Below are 17,090 nucleotides of genomic sequence, written 5' to 3'. Positions count from 1 at the left end.
CCCTTTTAAAAGTATGGGAGAATAGTTTGGATTTACAGCTTTTATACTGAGGCAAGGAGATTGGTAATTGAGTATTAAAAATGAACTCTTTCTCAGTAATTTTTTCAAGACCCAAAAGGTATCACAACCTCTTAAAGTGTTTGTAATAATCAACATCTGTACTCAGGTGAACTTAATATTTTGGGCACCCGAGGCAGGTGTTACAGCCTAGGGTGGTGGTGGTTCAGTTGCTAAGTCGTGTAGGACTCTGTAACCCCGTGGCCAGGCTCCCCTGTCCTCCCCTGTCTCCTAAGGTAGTCAGGGGCTGAAATGAAACATCAGTGAGATTCTTTTAAAGCCCACCAAACCTACGTCTTGACTTTTTTGTAACTTCAAGATTTTCTTTGTTCGGATACTTTTTCCAGTTTTAATTTTATGGTTTATTAAAGAAGCATTTCTAGTTACTTTAAAAATGGTTCACTAATAAAATGTTTTGATTCAAGATGTGTTCCATTTGGAAAACTTCAAAGTACAGTTTACTGTGCCTGTTTGGGAGTAGTATTTATAGCCATTCTTGGAAGTAAAAGTGAAATTGTACTTTTTATTTTAAATGCATTTATCGTTTTAGGGTCAATTTTTGAGAGGACAAGGAATGCTTAACAAGAAACACTTAAGGCCACAGAGCTTCCTCTGCTGGGGGAAGAGGGGGTTAGTATGTTCACTTCTGTCCCATAAATAGACCTGTGTGTTTTCTATTAAAGGTTGCATTCTAGGTTTTCAGTATTCGGTAGTCTCTTCCAAGTCTGTTAATTTCACCCACTAGAATGTAAATCTATGAAGGCAGGACTTTTGACCTGGTGTGGTCACCCCGATCCCTAGTACCAAACCATGATGTATCTCAAGAAATGTTTGTCAAATGAATGATTGTGATGTCTGAGGGTCAACATTTTCTGCATATTCTACAGGCGTATGTACTTTGTTTCCTGAGATGACTTTTGTGCTTGGTCAGCCATATCCATATTTGGGCTCATTGAAGTGATGATTACTAATATTTTTTTGCTTAACCATATCCATCTGTTTACGCCTATATTTGCTGCAGGTGTACTATCTGAGCAATTAACAGTTGCTTAGAAAATCTTTTCTGATGACTGGTTTTTGTTCTCCTAAAAATTGTGCAGACTTTAATGTGTTTCCTTCCCCAATTTCTGTTTTGAAAAGTCGCTTAATTATGCGACTTCTTTTCCTCAATTTAATGGCATAAAATTCTTGGTCATGTTAAGTTTTGTCCCTTACGTTTCTACTTTTAGTTACTCATCCCTTCATTCCAAAATATTTTTGCTAAAGCAAATCAATTTTCATTACTTGTTGTTTTGGCCTTCACTCCTGTTATAAGTCCTGGATGTCAAAACTCTTCTTTACTGGTTGCCCGTGGGACATTGGTCTCAAATTGTTCATTCCATGAAGTGAAACCCCATTTTTGCTACCAAAATGGTGTCCTATTAGAAAAAATTAGAAACATTTTTTTCTTAAAATATTTAGCTATTATGCTGAAATCCAGAACAGTTTCTAACAGCAAAAATCTACGTATCAAGTTATGGTGTTTACCAAGCGTCAGTGGTCAGTCACCTGAAGAGAACCTCGGTTGCTCATTCTGTTCTTTAACACTTTACACTTGCATCATTTTCTGTAAGAGTGAGCCATTTTGATTTGCTGTTGCTGTGTGTTTTGAGAGAGACACTGCAAGTATAGTGATTAATAGTGTAGACTCTGGAATCAGACTGCTTGGATTCACATCCTGGCTTTGGCATTTATTAGCTTCATGCAGCCTGAGTAACGTCTTTGTGACTGGATTAACCTTCCATAGAAAAGTTCTAGCAGTAGTTTCTACCTCACAGTGGTGGTGGTGGTTGGGCGCTAAGTCGTGTCCGACTCTTACGACCCTATGGTAGGCTCCTCTGTCCATGGGATTTCCCAGGCAAAAACACTGGAGTGGGTTGCCATTTCCTTCTCCAGGCAACGTTCCCAATTCAGGACCCAGGAAATGAACCCGTGTCCCGGGCATTGCTGGTGGATTCTTCACTGCTGAGCTATTAGGGAAGCCCCACAGTGTTGTTAGGAGTATTCTAAATGAAGTACTTAAAGCAATTAACTGGGGCACAGCAGTGCTTTGTAGGTGTTTGCTCTTGCTATTATTACAGCCTTGCTTAATGCCCCCATTTTTGAGAATTTACATGCATTTCTCTCAAACATCAACAGTTTAATAACCATCCCTCTCCCAGATAATCTCTTGAAACCATAAAAATTAAATGAAGTGGGAATTGGTGTCTTCTTTACGTTTATGTTCATTATCTTAAGCAGTGTCTAGAGCTAAGGGTGTAAGTTCTCAAGTGTGAAGTATGTGGTCCTGTGAACTAGCAGCATAAGCCTCACCTTGGAGCTCCTTAGGTATCTCAGGCTCCATTCCAGTCCTTCTGAATCAGAATCTATATTTTAATGCGATCTCCAAGTGATTTTCATGCTCATTGAAGTTTGAAGCAGCCTCTGAGTTATAGTTTCCTGCCTATTGTGTAGAATCGCCTCATGTCTGTGCTCATCATCAGGAACTAATGTGTTTAGTTTCTAAAGAGTCATTACCCACTTAGTAATAACTAATCTTAAATTCTAGTTTTAGAACTGCTTGAACTTGAGTTCAGTTACACATTTGAACTCAGTGACTTTTTATGGAATACTAATTGCTGTTATGAAGAGCATATGATTAGGATCATTCACATAATTGTTGGTTATGAAAACAGGTTAAATACAAAGTTGGCATTTAGCTGATCAAATGTAAAAAAATTTTTCTGCTTTTTTGGTACTAAAATAAACCATATCTCCAGTCTCAAGGGAAAATCTTAATAACTAAAATCTAGTCTTATTTAGCTACCATCCTGAAAAAATTATTGCTGTTTTTAAAGGACTTGATTACATTTTCTGATTTTTCTTAATACTGATTGATGTAGAAGAGATTCACCAGTAATATCCCTGTGCAGTGTGTGCTCTAGAGCAGCGTTGTGTGACCTTTTTCAAATCAATGGAGACATAAAAAAAGTTGGCACCCTGGAGTAAAAGGATAAGACTACTCTTGGCTGGCTGGAGGTGCTGCAGCCCCAGGAGAGCTGGGAATCAATGCCTTAGGCACACCTGTGTCCGTTCTGTGTGTCCCAAGGGGCACTTTGAAGCCATCTGCTGTTGGATATTAAGCCACAGCCATCATTTTCAGCTAAAAAGATTATCACTTTTTGTTACTCCTTGTGTAAACAGAAGAGATGGAAGATAACAGGTCAAATGAGGAGCAGATGAAACCAGAGGGAGAAATGGAGGTGGAATTAAATAAAGAATACTGTAATTAGTGTTAAAGACTGTGAGATGATAAATTTTGTAGAAGAAAATGAGCAAGATTTCAGCTACAATCCATTTACTTTGTTGGTAGGCAGTTTAAGGATATTTGTAATTTTTTTGTTGGTATTGGGTTTACTTTAAATCTGTCTAAAAGCAGATGAAGAGGAATAGGATGCGAGAGTCAAGTTTCTTAAGAAAGATATCTTTGTTATATGTGGTTTCAAGGATTTTCATCCTAATACAGCTTCACTGTAGCTTCTAGTGTTTGTAAAACAGCTGAAGGTGAGAGGAGCTCAATTTTAGAATTTTTTGAAGTGGAGTTAAACCATCTATATTATTTATTACTTTGCCAGAAAACCATAGTTTTATTGTGAGGTTTAAGAATAACAGTACAACTCAAAAGTAAACTTAGATTTTAAATATAAAATTTCATTCTTCAGATAACTAGGAATGAATGGATAGTTCCTGTGAATGTTGAGTGCTGGGGCTTTAAATCAGTATCTAATACTCTAATTTGTTTCAGGAAGTGTATAAATAGTATACATAGTATAAAATATAAGTATGAAAATGTTTGAATCATTTTCGGTTGTGTGATTTATTTGTTTAAAGGGCCAAAGGAAATATTAGTTCGTCATGGACAGAGGAGCCTAGTAGGCTGCAGTCCATGGGGTCACAAAGAGTTGGACACCACTGAGCGACTTCACTCTCACTTTCAAGCATTTATAAATCAGTGGAGATGGGGATAAGGGATACTTTCAGTTTTTAAGAGTGGGGATTTTTCTGGTGGTCCAGTGGTTAGAACTCTGCCCTTCCAATACTGGGGGTATGGGTTCAATCCTTGGTTAGGGAGCTGAGATCCCCCGTGACATGCTGTGTAGCCAATAAATAAATTAAAAAAATTTTTTTAAGAGTAATGCCTATGTTAATTCTCTAGTGTGTTTCAGAATAGCTGGAAGAGGTTTCCATGGGGATGGGTTCGAACCCCTACTTAATATATCCCCATTTTGGAAATTTATGATATGTAAGTTTGTTAAGGGTTCATGGAAGTTATTTACATTTGATCACAGATTGTCAGAATCTGTTTTTATTCAGTGTTTTTTAAACTTGTTTGGTGATGGCCCCATCTCCCCAACCCGTGGAACACCCAGTTCCACCTTTGAGAAAGTGGACTGGGAGAAAGTGGTATTTGGTGGCTTGTTAATCTCCATTAGGCAGGGGCTGTTGGTGTGGCTTTGCTATGGGTAGAAAAATGGAAAACACTTTAAGTTCCTGAGGCAAGTGAAAGGTAGAGACTTTAGCAGAGGCCATAGATTATCTATTCTTGCTGTAACCTAAACGCTGCTCAAGATCTTTGTACAGAAATTGCTAATATGCACTTCCTTAAGATGGAACTTGGCATGTTATGTATAAAACACATCTTTGGGGTATTGATAGGGGAGTTAAGTATTCATTGAAAGGACTGATGCTGAAGCTCCAATACTTCGGCCATCTGATGTGAAGAGCTGACTCATTGGAAAAGACCTTAATGCTGGGAAAGATTGAAGCCAAAAGGAGAAGGGGGCAGCAGAGGATGAGATAGTTAGATAGCATCACCCACTCAATGGACATGAGTGAGCAAACTCTGGGAGATATTGGAGGACAGCGGAACCTGGTATGTTGCAGTCTGGGGTTACAAAGAGTTGGACACAACTTAGCTTAACAGTAACAACATGGGGGTGTAGCTCCATCTCAATTTAAAAATCGGGCGAGGTATTGGAAGGGTTGCAGTCCATTATTAGGGACTGGGAAAGTGATTGTCTAGTGGCTGCAAAGGAAATCTCTGAAATGGAGTCTCTGTCTCCAGTTTTCTTTGTTCTTGGATCAGTAATCCTAGTTTGAGTATTTATTATTTTCCAATATTCTGAAAAGCTTGCAGTAATTTCAAAGCCATTTTTTAAAAGCTCTGAAAGTCATGTAATTTTTAAAACTACTTTATTTGAGATCCAAAGAAGTTTTATGTTTAAAAAATAATTGTTAACGTAAACAAGTTTTTTAGGAGTTTGTGGCAGTAATCTTTTGTATTTTATAATTTGACATCTTTCTTTTGCTTTTTCTTGTCATACATACTGCCCAATCCACTTCTCCCTTCTCACAAAAACAAAAACCTGGCCCAGATACCATCTTTTACGTTGATTTTTTTTTCCCTCTAGTTTCATATATTACATGGAAATGAAGATGTATTCTCCTAAAAAATTGTCCTTGGTTCTAGTTCAGAGCCAGGAATAGAAAAAATCATTTTACTTACTGTTGGATAGTTGACCAAAAGAGGTGGGGGAATGGGGAAAGATGATTTTGTGGGTCAGGATTAGGGTTAAGGACTCGGGTTGGGCTGTTTTAGTTCTTTTTAGAAAATTACTATTTTTTGGTAGTGGGGTAATTTTTCTTTAGGATCACAATTCATGTCTTGGATGTGATATATGTTGAAGATACAAAAGTTTGTTTTCTGTTGACATCAAATTTTTTATCTCTGCTACTTTCAGTTTGAGAAATTCGTGTCATTTCTGCTCTTATAAAACATAGATCTCTCATGTTCTTTTTTAACAATACAAAGATGAGGTGATTCTTTGCAAATATTAGCACACACTCTAAAAGAAACGTAAGACTTAGAAACAGCTTTTAAAATAGAGCTGCTGCTGCTAAGTCGCCTCAGTCGTGTCCGACTCTGTGCGACCCCATAGATGGCAGCACACCAGGCTCCCCCGTCCCTGGGATTCTCCAGTCAAGAACACTGCAGTGGGTTGCCATTTCCTTCTCCAATGCATGAAAGTGAAAAGTGAAAGTGAAGTCGCTCAGTCTTGTCTGACCCGCAGCGACCCCATGGACTGCAGCCTACCAGGCTCCTCCGTCCATGGGAGTTTTCAGGCAAGAATACTGGAGTGGGGTGCCATTGCTAATCAATAACAAAGATTTTTGTGAAAACCTAGATTCTGGAAATAATTTTTCGGCAGTTCTGTGTTTCCTTAAGTGTACTATTTTAATTGATGTTAAATCTGAGTGAATTTTTCCAAAATTAGAAGCACATTTTAATTATAAAGCTACTGAGCCTAAGATTGGCTACATTAACTGTTTCACTGTGATACAGTTGGAAACATCATGTGGTATGCATTCTTTATAGGGATCTTGTGTTTTATAGAAAAGTATCCTTTTTTGCTAGTTTAAAACTCAGTAGAGTTTCCCTGGTGGTCCAGTGGGTAAGACTCTGGGCTTCCAATGCAAGGTGGGGGGATCCCTGGCCAGGGAATTAAGATCCCCCATGCCACAAAAAGAAAAAAAAGTAGAATTGTGCATTCCCAGACTACAGTTGCTCATGATGATTCAGGATATTTATTCTCCAAAATGATATTGGGTGGCTTTTAAACAGTTTGATGGTAACTACTGTAGCTAGTTTGGGCTGTGGCCTTGACTTAAGCTTTAGGAATAGGATTCTTGTCTTTCAGAGGGAGTTAAATTTTTTTTTTGTTCCCCTCTCCCTTCTTTTCTCCGGATAGTGATAGATGAGGGTTTAGGAGCTTAGAGGATCGACTAATGGGTATATTCTTAGTTCAAAGAACAAGGTTTTTTGTTTTTTTTTTTGATTCGCTTCATCTCTAACCCATACTGTTTTATTAATTAGTGATTTCAGCAACCCTTTGTGTGCTCTCTGGAAATGACAGTTCTAGGTGTTGGTGATAGAAGTGAATGCAGTAGACCAAAACAGATCTCTGGCCCCATGAAATTGACACACTAGTGTGTGGGTTGGAGATAAGTGGCTAAAAATGAAGAAGGGGAGGCAGGGTACAGTGGAGTGTTTCAGGGTTTGTAGAACTTGTGGTGCAGTTTAAGGTAAGGTAAGTGAGGAGTTCTCACTTCAGAATGACATTTGAGCAAAGACCTGTAGGGGAGGTGACTGAATGAGCTGTCCAGGCCGGAGCCTTCTAAGTAGAGGGAACTACTGTAGTCAGTCTTCAGTCAGTGGCCAGTGCTGCTCCACCTGATTTTATACGAAGTCTTCAAAAACAGACATTAAACAAATTGATTTTTTTTGTTATTTAAAAGTTTATTTTTTAATAGAAGGATAATTGCTTAAAGAAGTGTATTATTAATGCATCTGGAATACCATTATAGGAGCTTAGCTTCTCAAAATGCGGTATGTGTATATAATTTCCATAGATGGAATTCATAATCAAAGTAGAAGTTTGTGCTTTGATGGTGTTATCTTCGGTTGCAAAGTGTGCTCTAAAAGGCGTATTTGTGGCTAGCACATATACTGGTTGTTTTTCGGTCTTTGCAACTCTTACCTTCGTTGTTTTTGTTTCTCTCGATCTCTTGTAGTGGGTAGAACTGTACTGTTACTGCTGTGCGGCCAGGCTGAAACATCTGCAGTCAGGCCAGCTGTACTGCCTTGACATAGAACTTAGTGCACGTGTTATAACGCCTTTATTCTTTGTTGAATTATTTCTTCAAGTGCACAGCTGAGTGCTACTGTAGAAGTTCACCCTGTTAATTTTACAATTGGTAGCCTGCTTTGCTTCAGAATCTTGGTAATCTTATTAAAAAAAAAAGGCTTGTAGTTTGTAAAATAGATTGTTGAGTATCTGAATGTAGGTGCCTCCGCCTCATTAGATGTAACAAAATTTAAATGATCATGGTTAGTTTTGTAACCATGGTGGCCTCTCACCTGATAACCTATTCAGAGAAAGGTTCTCAGCTTGTCACTCATTTTACGGTGTGTGTGTTGTCCAGGTTTTATAGTAACTTTTTTTTTTGCTTCAGACATTTTTGCTGCAAATGTATGCTTGTATGTGGGACTTCTGATACATACTGGCACATGATTTCATCCTTGATGGACTTAGGACCAAATTATTGTGTTCTGATTCTGAAAAGGCTATTCTTTTGCGTGTTTTCTTGCAAAAGAACGTAATATCTTGACCTTAAGATTTCTTTTCCAACTTCTCCATTTGTCTGTGTTACACATCTCTCCTGTAATTTCCCAAACTAAAAAAGTTTCCTCATAATTTACCACCTCCTTAAATAAACCCCTCCTCCACCCCCAAACTGGTCAGCTCTTTCTCTACTGGCATACAGCCACTTCCTAGTTCAGGCCCTTGGATTATTAAAGCAGTTTCTTAGCTGAGTTCCTGTATTTTATCTGGTTACCTTTGACAGTTCACCTTGGAGTACAGATTGATATGCTTAAAAAAAAATTGGTTCATGGATCAGAAAGAAATGGTAGCTGCTTCTTATTAAATGAAAGTTCCTTCCTTAGCTTTCAGAGTCTGTATGACATGAACTCATCCTCTGTGTGTGTGTTTCTTTCATTCTTGACCACTCCCATGTTTTATTACTTTTGAAAATCTTTGGAAGTTGTAGCAGACTTGCAATTGTGTTAGTCTCTCCTGCTTATAACCAGTGAAGTATACAAGGTGATGTATGTTGAGCTATCTAGCATAGTGTTTGACACAGAGTAGGCATTGAGGAAATTACTAAATTTGTGTTGAAGTCAGGGTTTCTGCGTTACCCAATGTAGTGCTATAATAAGCACTTAAATATCTTGCTGACCTTTACAGTATGTAGAGTTGTTTCTTGGAAGAACAGAAGTGTAACATGTTCTAGATTCTAACTTTTGTCCCGATGCAGTGAAGATTGAAAAAGATGTTAGGCACTTGGTTCTTGTTCATTAATTGATATACACAGACACTCACTCACTCTAGCGTAGCTGATGTTTTCTTTGTTTGCTCTGTTGGTATTCTTCATAACTATTTTTAATATGTATTGCATGTCATTCTCTGGTGTATTGTTACTTAATCGTTTTTTTCTGTTTAAGGTATTTCATTGTTTCTTAGTGAAGAATTTTCTTTATTTTGGATAAATTATCTGAAGTGGAATTATTTTTTAAAAACAATAAAAGTATTTTAATTGTTGAAATACATTGGTACATTTTAGTACTAAGTAGATGAAGGGTATTATTGAGGCAAATAAGTGAATATTTAATGGATCTTAGAATACAGTACAATATGTTTAAAAAAAAAGCCTACGCTCATGAAGTAGATCACAGATTTTTATGGGTTTGGTTTATTGGTACTTGATATCTTGTAGACCAGGTTTGATCAGAATGTTTTCCTTACTTGTTGAAAGGCTTTTGGAGATCTTTTCATTTTAATAGATAGCTTTGTTTTTAAAATTAAAATACTACATGTACATGGTGAGAGCTTCAGTACAAAAGAGAATATGATGAAAAATATGTCTACCCATTACAGACACACCCATGTCCTCTTCCTAGAAGCAGTCACTTGTCCAGCAGATGTATTTTTGTAGAGAGTCTCTGGACCTGTCAGTATATAAGTATCTCCTCTCCATTAAAAAATTCGCACGCGTCAATTGCTATATTATGCATACTCTTTGCACTTTTCTTTTCAAAAACAATATATTTTGGAGATCTTCCACACTTGCACTGTATTGGTAGTTTTTGCTAGGGTTACTGTATAGTCTGGCTGATTTTAAACAGCAGACGTTTATTTCCTTACAGTCCTGCAGGCTGGGAGTTTAAAGGCAGGTTCTGGGCAGGTCCGTTTCTTCCAAGGCCTCTCCTCTTCGTTTCTAGACGGCCGACTTCTAGGGTCTGCACTTGGTCTTCCCTCTGAGTGTCCCAGTCTTGCTATAAGGACACCAAGTTAGATTACGGCCCACCAATATGATCTCATTTTACCTTCATTAATTCTTTAAAAGCTCTGTCTCGAAATATAGTTGTATTATTAAAAAATTTTTTTAATTTAGAATTTGAATTGGGGTATAATTGCTTTACATTTTTTTTAACCAACAAGTTATACTATTTTTTATTCATGTTAGAATTTCTATCAGTGTTTGAACATTAATATTTAGAGTGTTCGTACATTTTTGCCTTCTGACGTTTAAAATGAGAACCACACTAGGTCACAGATTGTAACTAATACAACACATTCCGCAACTGCATGAATATTCACTCAGTCTCACTCTCTTAACACTGTTAAGACATTTTCTTTTTCTTGCTGTACTTTACAATGAAAAATGTGCCCCAGTCATGTCTCAGCAAAGTTCCAGACATTATGGATTCATCACATATAAATTCTTCAAAAATTTACTTCTGTCAAAAGACTTGATGACTACTATGTACACTACAAAAATAAGTTTTCATATAAATTGCATGGCATACTTTTATCTTTGTAATTGAAATGACACAAACCCATTCCTGCCAAAATTGGCAGACAAGACCCAGTTTGAATATTTCCTTTAAACTCCTTACACTAAAACCTACCATGAGTCCTTAATGAAAATGTTATATATGCTTTACAATGTTATGTTAGTTTCTGCTGTACAACAGTGTAAATCAGCTATATGTATACATATCTCCCCTCCTTCTTGAGCCTCCCTCCCAACCCCCTCCATCCCACCCCTCCAGGTCGTCATAGAGTGCCGAGAGGAGCTCCCTGTGCCATCCAGCAGCTTCCCGCCAGCTGTCTGTTTTACAAGTGGTGTATATATGTGTCAGTGCTACTCTCTCAATTCACCCCGCGTCCCCTTGTTTTCAGAAGTCCGTTCTCTACATCTGTCTCTCTTCCTGCCCTATAGATAGGTTCATCAGTATCATTTTTCTAGATCCCATATGTATGCATTAATATACAATATTTCTTTTTCTGACTTCACTCTGTATGACAGACTCTAGGTCCATCCACATCAACAAATGACCCGATTGCGTTTCTTTTTATGGATGAGTAATACTCCACATATGTTCAGTTCAGTGTCTCAGTTGTGTCCGACGCTTTGCAACCCTGTGAGCCGCAGCACGCCAGGCCTCCCTGTCCATCACCAACTCCTGGAGTTTACCCAAACTCATGTCTATTGAGTCAGTGATGCCATCCAGACATCTCATGCTCTGTTGTCCCCTTCTCTTCCTGCCCTCAATCTTTCCCAGCATCAGGGTCTTTTCAAATGAGTCAGCTCTTTCCATCAGGTGGCCAGAGTATTGTAGTTTCAGCTTCAGTATCAGTCCTTCCAATGAACACCCAGGACTGATCTCCTTTAGGATGGACTGGTTGGAGCTCCTTGCAGTCCAAGGGACTCTCAAGAATCTTCTTCAACACCACAGGTCAAAAGCATCAATTCTTCAGTGCTCAGTTTTCTTTATAGTCCAACTCTCACATCCATACATGACCACTAGAAAAACCATAGCCTTGTCTAGTAGCCTTGACCTTTGGTGACAAAGTAATGCCTCTGCTTTTAAATATGCTGTCTAAGTTGGTTATAACTTTCCTTCCAAGGAGTAAGCATCTTTTAATTTCATGGCTGCAGTCACCATCTGCAGTGATTTTGGAGCCCAGAAAAATAAACTCTGACAGTTTCCCCATCTATTTGCCATGAAGTGATGGGACCAGATGCCATGATCTTCGTTTTCTGAATGTTGAGCTTTAGGCCAACTTTTTCACTCTCCTCTTTCACTTTCATCAAGAGGCTCTTTAGTTCTTCTTCACTTTCTACCATAAGGGTGGTGTCATCTGCATATCTGAGGTTATTGATATTTCTCCTGGCAATCTTGATTCTAGCTTATGCTTCCTCCAGCCCAGCGTTTCTCATGATGTACTCTGCATAGAAGTTAAGTAAGCAGGGTGACAATATACAGCCTTGACATACTCCTCTTCCTGTTTGGAATCAGTCTGTTGTTCCATGTCCAGTTCTTACTGTTGCTTCCTGACCTGCATACAGATTTCTCAAGAGGCAGGTCAGGTGGTCTGGTATTCCCATCTCTTTCAGAATTTTCCACAGTTGATTGTGATCCACACAGTCAAAGGCTTTGGCATAGTCAGTAAAGCAGAAATAGATGTTTTTCTGGAACTCTCTTGCTTTTTCGATGATCCGGCAGATGTATCACTTCTTTTATTCATTTGTCTGCCAGTGGATGTTTAGGTTGCTTCCACGTCATGGCTGTTGTAAATAGTGCTGCAGTGGACTTTGGAGTACATGTGTCTTTTTGCATTATGATTTTCTCAGGGTGTATGCCCAGTAGTGGGATTACTGGGTCATATTTTTATTTAGTTTTAGTTTTTTTAAGGAACCTCCATACAGTTCTCCAGAGTGATTGATTGCATCAATTTACATTCTCACCAACAGTGCAAGAGAGTTCCCTTGTCTCCGTGTCCGGTGCAGCATTTATTGTTTGTACAGTTTTTGATGATGGCTTTTCTGACCAGTGTGAGGTGATACCTTATTGTAGTTTTGATTTGTATTTTTCTAATAATGAGTGATGTTGAGCATCTTTTCATGTGCCTCTTGGCCATCTGTATGTATTCTTTGGAAAAATGTCTGTTTAGGTCTTCTGCCAATTTTTGATTGGATTATTTGTTTTTTGATGTTGAGTTGTGTGAGCTGCTTGTATATTTTGGAGATTAATCCTTTGTCAGTTGCTTCATTTGCAGATATTTTCTCCCATTCTGAGGGTTGCCTTTCATCTTGTTGGCAGTTATATTCTGAGTTACTGGTGTTTATGACTTCAGCATATCAGTTTGGGGGATGGGCACAATTTAGTCCATAACAGGCACTATAGGTCATTCTTTTTAAATAGTTCCATGATATTCCTTCGTAATATGACCTATTTTACTGTTCCCCTGTTGGTGTGCATTTTGCTCCTGCAAGCAAGGCTGTGGTAAATATGTTTGTGCCTCCCTCTTTGCATACTTGGAGAACGTCTTAGAAATGGAACTGCTGATCAAAGAATGTACATATTAAATTTTGGTAGGTACTGGCCTAGACATGGGAACCTTGTTCCTTATTGTTTCTGATATTTTTTGAAAGCAAAAATTTACTTTGTGTATCATGTCCTAATGTAAAAACCACATTTTATTTTCAAGGGTATATCATTGACTTTCACTTTGCATTTTGATAAGGTATAAACACAACCCCCTATAGAAGACTGCTTAATCATATTCTGAATTAACTGCTTATCTGGGTCATTTCGGGGCTTCCCAGGTGGTGCTGATGGTAAAGAACCTGCCTGCCAATGTAGGAGATGCAAGAGACATGGTCGATCCCTGGGTTGGGAAGATCCCCTGAAGGAGGGCATGGCAACCCACTCCAGTATTCTTGCCTGGAGAATCCCCATGGACAGAGGAGCCAGGTGTGCTACAGCCCATGGGGTCACAAAGAGCTAGACACCACTGAAGCAACTTTTGCACACTTTTGCACATAGCACACTGGGTCACTTCACAGTGATAAAAAGCATTCACATTTGAGTGTCAGGTGCTGTACAGAGGAGTAACAGAGTTCATTATTAACAACCTGTGATGTAAGTACTACTTCTGTTTTTAATGGAGAAACAAGGTCTTGAAAAGAGGTTAAGCTTGCCCAAAGTCACACAGGAATGGAAATGTAAAATTCGGGCTGAAAGTGAAAGTGTTAGTCACTCAGTCGTGTCCACTCTTTGGGACCCCATGGACTGTAGCCTACCAGACTGGTCTGTCCATGGAGTTTACAAGGTAGGAATACGGAAGTGGGTTGCCATTCCCTTCTCTGGGGGAATTCCTGACCCAGGTATGGCACCCAGGTCTCCTGCATTGCAGGCAGTTTCTTTACAAACTGAACCACCACGGAAGCCCCCAAATCCCTAAGGGGCTGCTTGACTTGAAAGATTTTGTGCCTTCCTCCTCTGAGTTGTTTTCCTGGGCATATTAGTCTGGCTAGATATTTGCTGCATGATTAATTGTTACTTTGTCTCTTTAAGTAAAGTGGATTGCAACCCTTTCTGTAACATTCAAAAGCTCTTGCTGCAAATGTGACATTGGAATTTAAGCTACAAATGTGACATTTAGTTTAAGCTGTTCTTTGAGATTAGAGTGAGGGGATTTCAGAAAGGAAACCCTAACCCTGTCAAGTAGAAGCAAGGATTTTTCTTATATATAGTATTTAGATGCTTTCATTTCACAATAGTGATTCTGATCTTTTTCATAGGGCCATTTTGGTTTTTGCAGATTATAATTGGGGATAAAAATAAGGTGCCAGACTAGATGTTTACTCTCTACCAGGTGATAATCAATAGTTTTACACACATTGCTTTGTTTCTCTTTGTGGCAGTTTTGTGAGTTAGATGTTATTGTAGAGAAAAGATATAGAAGTGAAATAACTTGCTGTATTACGTGAAGTAACTTGCTGGGATTACGTACATTAAAATTTTCAATTCTAGCTCAGTACTGTATTAAGTGCCTTGGGAAGGAGATAAAAAAGTATAAGCCTAGTTTTTCCTCTCAGAGAGCTTAAGCTCTTTTAGAATAAACACACACTTCTGTGAATAAAAACAAGATAATTGAGTGCTCAGTGGTGTTTCACATTTGTTCACAGAGTGCCTACTGTGTCCAGTATTGATCTGTGTTCTGGGAATACAGCAGAGTCCCCACCTTCACAGAGATTTCCTTATTTTTTACCTGTCTTCCTTTACTGCAATATACCATAAACAAGATAATTATAGATTATGACTATGCTGTAATGGAAATAAACAGGATAATACGATAGAAGTGAGGAGGGAGGTGGCTGGATAGTACTCTACATAGTGTGTTTAGGGGAGAATTTTCTGAAGAGATGATTTGAGCTGAGATCTGAAAGATGAGAAGTCAAACGGTGTTGTGAATGGGGAAGGACTATTTGGCAAGTATAAAGACCTGTAGGCAGGACAGGACTTGACGTGTTTGAGGAATATAGTAAGACATGTATAGCTAGAGCATGAAGAGTGAAAGGGATAGAGTATGAGACAGGAAACTTAAGAGCTAAGAAGGGCCTTGCCATGGAAGTTCAGAGAATTTGGGCAGTTTCTGATAGCTGGAATAGTTAGGTGATGTGTTTTAGATAAGGTGGGATTTGGGGATGGGAAGTTAGGATAGAAACAGGATGAGTTGTAAGGCTAGACATCCAAGATTTGGAGAGATTTTATGGATAAAATCATAGACATTGAAATAAGCACCATACTGTATTAGATAATTTAAATAATATCAGGCAACTTGCAGTTGATTAGATGGGCCGAGTAAGACGCAAACTTAGTTGAGCAATTTCAGTCCTGTATTTGCCTAGGTTGTCAGACCTCAGAGCTGTAGCAAATGCAGACTTGAGATCTGGAATCTGTGAAATGCTGTCTTTTGTTGTCTGATCTTTTGCAGGAAACTGAGGGTAGATTTGAATGTGTTTTAATATCTCCTTGCCCTTTCTTAATTAAGAGAACAGAATAGGAAAACTGCATATAAGGGTGTCCGTATTAGTAATATTATGAGGAAGGCTGTGCGGGGGCGATGCTGATTTCCTTATTGTATGTATACACCGCTAGGATTATTGTCCCAAGCGGACGGGAACTTTGTTCCAGGCATGGGGGGGGGGGGGGCATGGCTATGTATAGGACAGTGCTCGGCACTTACTAAGTGTTTGTTGAATCAGTGAATAAATCTACAAGTCTTGAATATTTTGAGGGAAAATCTTATTGTAATTTCCCTTCTTTTCTAATCAGATTCTTAGTACTCTTATACATTTTGGCGTACTCTTCAATTTTTCCAAATTGTTTTGAAGTATATTACACTCAGAAATTATATACCTTAGTAGATACTTATTAATTGGACTAAATTTTTTTTTGAGTCACAAAGATAATAAAAAATGATTACTTTGGCTAGCATCCCTTAATTTTTGGTAGTTTGAGGAACGAAAACTCAGTAAGGTTCTAAAAATAAGGACTCCCGTTCTTACTGGATCAGACATTTCTGAATGAAGTCATTTTCAGAAATGAAGCTGACAGCAGACTTCGAGCCCTGCTGAAAACTTCTTTTTGCCACACAGGATCTAATCTTCATGTTACAGGTGCTGCTGTCAGCGCTTTCCAGACAGTTGCTTCATTTTTTTGGCATTTCAAGGACCCAGAGAGCCGTAATTTGGCACCCGCTTCTCTACTGTTTCATATAGGTTGCAGTTTCACAATATATTTAATTTCTTTCACAAGTGGCAGAGAATGGAAGAATTGAGTAGTTGCTTTAATGAATGCCTAATGTTTGCCTTTCAACACTTTGCGTATGTTAATGCATCTAATTGTCAGCTGGAGATATTAGAAATTTTGCAGCCATTTTGTGGGGGAGAGATACATGAAGAATTTGAGATGTTTTTGTCCAAAGATACTTTTGTTTTATGTAACATCTGGAAAGTACATTTAGGAGAGGGGAGAAAAACCCATTATCTTTTCCAGCAATCAAAGGCTTTTGTAGTGTTATCACATTCTGCCCAAGTCTGTTTCCCTGATTTCTTTGACTAATTTTGGGGCGAATTTTACATATATCTGCCAATCTCATGTTAAACATTTGAGAGGAAAAAAAGCAAGAACAGGGCTCTCAGACATGTACCAGGAGACTTTGTCCTTTAACATTATATAATGACTTAATTTTAGAAGTGAATAAGTAGAATTTTGGGGGAAAATAAGCATACTCACAGCTGTTTAGGGGCTTCCTTGGTGGTTCAGACTGTAAAGAATCTGCCTGCAATGCAGGATACCTGGCTTTGATCCCTGGGTCGGAAGATCTTATGGAGAAGGGAATGGCAACCCACTCCATATGCCTGGAGAATTCCATAGACCGAGGAACCTGGCGGACTACAATCCATAGGGTTGCACTCAGACATGACTGAGTGACTAATACTTTGACTTTCACAGCTGTTTAAGGATAGGAGAACAA

The 17,090-nt window shown here is 38.5% G+C and overlaps 1 protein-coding gene across 7 annotated transcripts in view; it reads left to right on the top strand.

The window, feature by feature from the left end:
• CDC42 (cell division cycle 42) overlaps nucleotides 1–17,090 on the top strand; it is a 49,597-nt gene that overhangs the window by 2,860 nt on the left and 29,647 nt on the right. For 2 of the 7 annotated variants that reach the window (XM_069579108.1, XM_069579109.1), the window contains exon 2: nucleotides 608–687. The exons of 3 other annotated variants lie outside the window; for them this stretch is intronic. The gene's annotated coding sequence lies outside the window, so the exon portion shown is untranslated. Of the gene's footprint in view, nucleotides 1–607; nucleotides 688–10,159; nucleotides 13,138–17,090 lie in introns of those variants that run through there. 2 more of the 7 variants (XM_069579111.1, XM_069579110.1) reach the window with 2 other exon arrangements.

This window comes from Ovis canadensis, chromosome 2, assembly GCF_042477335.2.
Source record: "Ovis canadensis isolate MfBH-ARS-UI-01 breed Bighorn chromosome 2, ARS-UI_OviCan_v2, whole genome shotgun sequence".
Taxonomy (NCBI): domain Eukaryota; kingdom Metazoa; phylum Chordata; class Mammalia; order Artiodactyla; family Bovidae; genus Ovis; species Ovis canadensis.
The sequence above is the reverse complement of the archived record's forward strand: the minus strand, read 5'-3'. Positions and strand labels throughout refer to the sequence as shown.